Genomic DNA, 8,669 nt, shown 5'->3' on the forward strand with positions numbered 1-8,669 from the left:
TGTGATCGAACTCTACACTAAAACATATCATCGACTAGATTCCACACAACATACCATATCATTGGACCGTACACTAAGTAAGTCACACTATTAATTTGCATTTGTAAGTATAACATACCATATCATGTTGGTCAACCATGGTATTTGTCAAGCGGGTCACGAATGGCACCCCGACAAAGTCAGCATGTGACGGAATTATGTCCCACAGGTTGGACACCTCCTCCTCACTCAGCCTTGTTCTTTGAGCTACGATGGCTTCATGAAGTGGGTCCTCATCATCTTCATCGAGTGGGTCCTCATTATCTTCATCATCTTCATCATCTTCATCATCTCCCACCAGGTTGAGATAAATGACAGCTAGCTTGGGTCTTTCTGCTCGGAAGTTGAAGCTGATCAACTCACCACCAGTAAGATGCATGCGAGCGACGAAACGGGCCCATCCATCTCCTCCAATCTGCGACATATTGCGTCCTTTCTCAACCTCCATAATGTACGCCCCCCCAGGAGCCTCAAATGTCACAGTGTCTCCTGTCAGCTTGTTGATATTCAACCTCACATTGCATGGGACGATCTGTGTAAAATAAGCAAAATGACACACTGCAGTAATGCCAACACTAAAAATAAAATAGTTATTACATTTCATCTAATTTCTTACCGCCGCATGACGAAAACTCGGCTGGAAGTAGATGCAGAACAGCTTGCCAGTTGCAAGGCTGCTGGCGCATCTTGACTTGCACAGTCGACATAGTGGTGGTGGTGGTGGCACCATTCTTCCTAAAGCAATATGAGCAAAGGATTAACGATCAACTAAATCAAAATGTTCTAAGTGAACTAAATCAACTAGCCTACTAAATCAACTAAATCATATCAACTAAATCAAAATGTTGCATATGAACTAGCCTACTAAATCAACTAAATCAAAATGTTCTAAGTCAACTAAATCAACTAGCCTACTAAATCAACTAAATCAAAATGTTCTAAGTCAACTAAATCAACTAGCCTACTAAATCAACTAAATCAAAATGTACTAAGTCAACTAAATCAACTAGCCTACTAAATCAACTAAATCAAAATGTTCTAAGTCAACTAAAGCAACTATCCTACTAAATCAACTAAATGAAAATGTTCTAAATCAACTAAATCAACTAGCCTAATAAATCAACTAAATCAAAATGTTCTAAATCAACTAAATGAACTAGCCTACTAAATCAACTAAATCAAAATGTTCTAAGTCAACTAAATTAACTAAATGAATTAGCCTACTAAATCAACTAAATCAAAATGTTCTAAGTCAACTAAATCAACTAGCTTACTAAATCAACTAAATTATATCAACTAAATCAAAATGTTGCATATGAGCAGGAGGGAGAAGGAGGGGCGACTCGAGGAGGGAGAAGAGAGTAGGATGGAGGAGGAAGGCGGAGCGAGGAGGGGCCGGCCGGCGCGGCCAGTTGAGGGAGGACGGAGGAGGAAGGCGGAGCAAGGAGGGGCCGGCCAGCGGCGAGTGGAGAGGGAGGACGGAGGAGGAGGCCGGTACCGAGTCCAGCAAGGAGGAGGAGGTGACGGCGCGTGGCGCAGACGGAGAAGGGGCGACGGGGCCGGGTGGACCGGCGCGCGGCGCAGACGGAGAGGATTGAGTGGCTGTGTGTGAGTGGATCAGAATGGAAGAGATGGGGAGATGAATGGCTTAGCAGTAGCGCGCTTTAGGGAAAGACGCTACTGCTAAGCTATCTAGCAGCAGCGCCTTTCACAATAAAGCGCTACTGCTACGTGTCAGCATGTAAAAATAGACTTTGTTCAATATATCAAAAATACATTGATTATCAACGATCTTTTTGTTTACAATCTGATTTGTCAATATGAGTCCTCACCGGTTTAGGAACAGGTGAAGACTCATATTGCAGCCACAAATTCTACACATAGAGTTCAATGAAGATCAAGTGCTTGTCAAAGTTTGAGAAGTAACATATTTAAGGTGGTAGAAACTCTCTTCACGGAGCGAGGTGGGACTAAATTTTTGTAGGAAACTTAGCAGTAGCGCTTATCTGGGAAATGCGCTGCTACTATGCTACGTAGCAGCAGCGCGCGTCGCTATAACGCGTTGCTGCTATAACTAGCCTCGCGGCGGCCTTGTAGGAATTATAGCAGCAGCGCGTCTTTGAGAGGACGCGCTACTGCTATATTTGTCTCAGCAGCGAGTTTCGTCTGTGCGCGCTACTGCTAGTTAGCAGCAGCGAGTTATTTTGAAGCGCGCTGCTGATAAGATTCTGTGTATAGGCTTTTCCCTAGTAGTGAAGCAGCCCTACCAGCTTGCGACAATGCTTCACGAACTTCTGCACTCACTACATAATAAGTATCAGATTTATGATTGCAAGTGAACAAGATGCATCTGTTCCGATGAGGCTGAAATTGTACCTTCATCGCCCCCCTCACTTTGTCCTCTGATTATACGCTCCCGGGGGCATCACCTAGTGCATTTGAGGCTTCAAAGATGCATCTATTCAGCTCGCCGGACTGTAACGGCATAAGTCAGTCACGATGACGAATAAAATAATTTAAATACAACCGTCGGTTCAAACTTACCACTCTCTTGATGAGGGGTGCAAACTCCCTAAATCCACTATGCATGTCTCTAATGTCGGTCTAGTAGGCCTCTTCCTCGGGGTCATCCCTCTCCAGCTCCGCGATGTCTTCCGCCATCCACCGAGGCACGAAGACGGTGCTTCTAGCCATCATCGTACCACCTCATGTGTCGGCCCAGGTAAGCATCCCAGTCAGTCACTTTCCTCTCCACATCTTTACGGTACCTCCGTCGGTTCCACTCCATCACATGAGTTTTATGCTCCTCTCCCAAGTCTATGATCGACTGATTCTTCTGTCGGCTCATCCTGCAAGGCATAGGCCACAAGAAACATCATAATAAAGTCGCCACGCAATGAAATCATGGGCATGAAGAACAAGCGCGCTCACAGGTGGAACACGTGGCCGCCGGTATCCGTCGGCGGGACCAGTGGGGTATGCTGATACATCCCAAACTGCGTGGCCACGCAGTGTGGCAAGTGCCACTTGACGGCGTACACACAAATCATGGGCACGATGCACCGCCAATGACTACTGTCCGCATCGCACATCACGTTCAGATCGAAGTCCCACTCCCAGTCATGATACGGCCACCAGTTTACCTATTACATATACATTGGTAAGTTCCCACTCTCGGTCAAAAGTGGAATCAAAGAGAAAGGTGGTGAGAGAGTTCATATACCTGCGTATGCGTCGAAGCGTCCAACTCGTTGGTGTAGGTCTTGTACGAAGTCTTGTTTAGGCCCTTGTAGAGTTTGACGACGTCCCACTCGTAAGCTACGGTGGGGTGTCGAGTCTCGTCGCCGTCTTCACTATAGGCACCCCATGGGCATCTTGGCATCTTCTCTGGACGCCCCACCGGCAGCTGCTCCCACATCCAAATGGAGAGGGCCCAGACAAATCCACCCATATTGGACTTGTCTCCTATCCTCTGGGTTGCATCGTCAAGCTGCAAAACATCAAATGAGGATCAGATATAACAAAATGGCATGGACATACTTTCGTAGGTAGGCAATTAGATACTCTCTTACCGAACGGTATAGGTAGGCGAGAGATGCGGTCCCCAACTGTACCCTGCATCCCTGTCGGCTAGGAAGAACTGATACGACCAGTTGGCAGAGTTCCCGGAGATGTCTGGAAACACGACCTCGGTGAGAAGATACCACAGGTAGGCCCTCGCGTACCACTCCACAGTCGCCTCATCTGCGCCTTCGGGGCATGTCTTCCTGTGCTCCGAGATCCAGGGCAACGATACACCGGATGTACGGTTACCCTTAGCATCGGGGCAGACGCCGATGAGGGTGGTAACCCTCTGCTGCCAGTTGGTCCTCTCCACTCGCCCGGTGAGTGCATGACCCTCGATTGGCGTCGCAGTAATCATCGACCAATCCTCGAGGGTCAACGTCATCTCCCCGCATGGTAGATGGAAAGAATGGGTCTCCGGTTGCCACCGGTCAATCAAAGCTGTCAGAGCTGCGTGGACAAGCGTTGGCGGTTGACGCTTGAACTACAACATGAAACCCAACAGTCGGGCTCTCTTGAAGTACGGCATGTAGCGGTCGTCGTAGTCCATATTCCCGGCAACCCCGTGACCCCTTATACGCAGTGGCTGGAGCATCTATCAAAAAGTGGACGGCAAAAGTTAGGAACTTATTTTCATCAATCCAAAAACTATGATCAATATTTCCTTCATATTACTTACCACTCTGTTCTCTATGAAATGGGCACGATGACCCTTGTCGAACGCGTAGTCAAGCATGGAGTACCGTGGGCTGATGTTGTCCGCAAGAGGTGACCGCCTTAATAAAATTTCGTAAACAAAAGCATCATAAGCATAAGCATACATAAACAAAAAAAATGAAATTTCTTGGTTACATGAACTAGGGTTCATCTTAAGCATATTCATCCAACAACATCTACTACACATGATGGATCAAATCATATCAACATGCATCATATCAAAATAAAATCCTCCAACATGCATCATATCATCATTTTTTTAAACAATTTTTTTAAATAGAGTTCATCTTGAATGTATTTTCTCCAAACAGCATCTTCATATCATCATATCGACATGCATCATAAAACAAAACAAGTCCTTCCACATGCATTACATCATATTTTTTTTAACAAAAAAATTATGAACTAGGGTTCGTCTTCACACTAACATATGAAGTATTGATTAGAGTTCATATTCAATACCACTAGTGACGAAAGAACTAAGAACTAGAACTACAATCAAGCTAAAACAATCCTAGGTGAAAAAAATTCCAATCTAATTTAAAAAATATGAGGGATTTCAAGCAAATAATGCGTCGAATCGGAAGCAAGTTTGCAAAAACTACTTGGAGGGATCAGAGGAGCTTACGTTTCCCTCTTCGGGGCCATCTCGATCCACAAAAACGATGAAGAAACGGTGAAGATCCGAGGGGGAGAGTGGAGGAGATGAGAGAGGCGGAGAGGGGCGAGGGGGGGGAGAAAGAAGACACTGCCGACGAGGAGAGGGGGAGGTGTGGGGAGATGGGCAGGGGCGCGGGGTCTCGGGCAAAATAACTGCTCGGACCCTACCGCTAGGGGTTCTGGTGATAGGGTTAGACAACCTACCGCCAGGGTCCCTGGCGGTAGGGTGCGGCGGAGGAGGACGGCAGCCGTCTCCACGTGCTGACGTGGATTAGTACCCTACCGCCAGGGACCTTGGCGGTAGGTTGTCTAACCCTACCGCCAGAACCCCTGGCGGTAAGAAAAAGGGTCAAATCCCGAAATATTTCCCAACCGGGGTCAGATCCTGAATTTGTATGCGAGAAGGGTCAAAACACGAAATTTTGCCTTCCGTCGCAACCATGTTTGACTCCGGCAACGGCCCCTCCTCGGAAGCCAACCACATTGAATAGGATGTTCTCATGATGGAGTGTGACAAGGAGTTCGTCATCCGCATCATCGTGGATGGACAGGGGCGGAAGCTTGAGCTCTGCACCCCTCCCCGGTGTAAGGGCATATTTATCCCTAAGGTGTTTTGGTGATTGATGACAATGCTTTTGCGGACTAATCGAGTGCCTTGAGTTTCTCAGACACTTCATCGCTAGGCACAAGACGGTTCGGTGCCCCTCGAAGACTATTGAAGACGGTGTTGTTCTACATTTCTTTTTGGTGGATTTGAATCGTAGGAGAGTCGTACTATTAAGCGGGGGTCTGTGTCGGAAAGGTTCGGGTGGAATCATCACGTACATGTTTCCCTCCTTATCTCCACCTTTCCCTTGCACTTTGGAGCATCCCCTGGTTATCCTCTTTGTGATTATCCTGGCTGTTATTGCTGAGCTTGCGGTAGTACTGCTCCCTGGAGCGGTAGTACCACTGGAGCCCACGGTAGTACCGCTCCTCTGGAGTCGTAGTACCGTGGCTCCCAGGCCAAGTGCCGCTGCGGTACTGTAGTAGGGGCGGATGTAATTTTTTACATCTGCGCCCCCACGGTAGTACCGCACGTCGTGCGCAGTAGTACCGTGGGAGCCCACGGTAGTACCGCTCCGCTGGAGTCGTAGTACCGTGGCCCTCATGCCTAGTACCGCTGCTTCACGGTAGTAGGAGCGGATGTAATTTTTTACATCTGCGCCTCCATGGTAGTACCGCACCTCGTGCGCGGTAGTACCGCGCGCGGCCTGGTTCAGCTGCCATACGGTAGTACCGCTCCCTAGCGGTAGTACCGCGTCGGATATTTGCACTGTTTCTTTTCCAGTGGAAGTAGGCACGGATGTATTTTTATTCATCCGCGCCCTTCATAGGCTAGGACTTTCCTGCCTTGCGGTAGTACCATAAGGGGGAATGGTAGTACCGCGCTCGCAGAAGTACTGCTCTTAGTCAGGCATGTCCTAGTCTCTGCTGCTACCGCGGAAGTACCGTGGTCCCTCACGGTAGTACCGCATGGCCTTGCGGTAGTACTGCATTCCTGGAGCGGTAGTACCGCATGTCGCACGCTGGATTTGTGGATAACGGTTGGATCTTTTCCATAACTATAAAAGGGGTGTCTCCTACCTCTAGTTGACCATCTCTTCCATCCCTAAGATCCATTGTTGCTCCAAGCTCCATTTTCGCCCGATCTCTCTCACTAGCCAATCAAACTTGTTGATTTGCTCGGGATTGGTTGAGAAGGCCCCGATCTACACTTCCACCAAGAGATATTTGATTCCCGCACTAATCCCTAGCGGATCTTGTTACTCATGGGTGTTTGAGCACCCTAGACGGTTGAGGTCACCTCGGAGCCATAGTCCATTGTGGTGAAGCTTCATGGTGTCGTTGGGAGCCTCCAATTAAGTTGTGGAGATTGCCCCAACCTTATTTGTGAAGGTTCGGTCGCCGCCTTCAAGGGCACCAATAGTGGATTCACGGCATCTCGTATTGTGTGAGGGCGTGAGGAGAATACGGTGGCCCTAGTGGCTTCTTGGGGAGCATTGTGCCTCCACACTGCTCTAACGGAGACGTACTCCCCCTCAAAAGGAATGAACTTCGGTAACACATCCTCGTCTCCACTGGCTCCACTCTTGGTTATCTCGCGCCTTTACTTTTGCAAGCTTACTTGTGTTGTATCCCTTGATTGCTTGTGTGCTTGTTGTTGTTGCATCATATAGGTTGTTCACCTAGTTGCATATCTAGACAACCTACTTTGATGCAAAGTTTAAATTGGTAAAGAAAAGCTAAAAATTGTTAGTTTCCTATTCACCCCCTCCTCTAGTCAACTATATCGATCTTTTCAATTGGTATCAGAGCCTTGTCTCTTTATTAAGGACTTTGATGTCCAAAGAGTATGGTTGACACCGTAGACCATGGGGAGGAGGAGCACTCCGGTGTGAATCCGATCTCGTCTACGGGTGATGGGGAAACTGCGGTGTCCCGTGAGGAATTCAATGTGGCCTTGGACACATTGAAAACCTCCATGACAACCACGGTAGAAAGCATGTTTAATAAACTCTTAGAAGGACTCAAACTACCTACCTCGCCATTGAAAGTGGGTGATCCCACTAACAAGGTGATGGATGCTAACTCCGACAAGGGGGAAGCTAATAGTGAGAAGGGTCCTTCTACTAGTGGTAGAAATGGCACCGGCATCTTTGCCCATGTGGAACCTCCAACTTATGGAGGACCGATTCCCTCTACTAATTTAAATCATGCCGGTACTCCACCTAAGATTGTGAAAAATGAGGATTTTGATTCTTGGGTGTATCGCTTCAAGCGTCATTTAAATCATGTGAATACTAATCTTTGGAGAATCATTGAAGAAGGTTTCTATCCACATGACCGAAGCAACTTCACCCCAAGAGAAGTGGTGGATAATCAATTCAATGAGAGTGCTCTCTTCATCATCCAAGATGCAATCCTTCCTGAAGATCTCCCTCATCTTCGACCCCACGCCATGGCCAAAGACGCATGGCAATGTGTTGTGTCTCTCTATCAAGGAAGTGCTAGCATTCAACGCTCCAACTATGAAGTGGTGCAAGATGAAGCCGATGAGTTTGCAATGAAAGAAGATGAAGAACCTCGTGAGCTCTTTCGAAGAGTGATCAAACTCGCGGTCTCACTCCGAGAACATGGGAGCAAGGACACGGATGACAATTGGATCAAGCGCAAGTTCCTCAAGGCCATGTCCTCCATCATTCGTCAAAGACCGGACTTCCACTCCATGACCTCAAGTGAAGTGTTGGATGAGTTTGTTGCAATGAGCATCTTAGACAAGACCGCCGGCAATGTGGTGCTCCATTCTCAAAGGGCAAAGAAGCCCAACCTTGCCTTGAAGGCCAAGGTTATTGTGGAAGAAGAGGAAGAAGAGGAAGATGAGGAGAGCAACCCCGAAGACATGAAATATGATTATCATGAGCACATGGCTCTTGCTTCAAGACAATTTTGGAGTAAGAAGAATTCAAGACCCAACTTCAACAAGAACAACTCAAGTGGCTTCAAGGGCAAGCAACGAGTTAGAACTTGTTTCAACTGTGGCAATGTGAGCCATTTCATTGCGGATTGTCCTTACGAGAAGCGGGAAGACAATGGTGGCAAGTTCATCCGAAAAGACAAAGCCAAGTCCTTCCCCAACAAGAACAACT

Source organism: Triticum dicoccoides, chromosome 3B, assembly GCF_002162155.2.
Source record: "Triticum dicoccoides isolate Atlit2015 ecotype Zavitan chromosome 3B, WEW_v2.0, whole genome shotgun sequence".
Taxonomy (NCBI): domain Eukaryota; kingdom Viridiplantae; phylum Streptophyta; class Magnoliopsida; order Poales; family Poaceae; genus Triticum; species Triticum dicoccoides.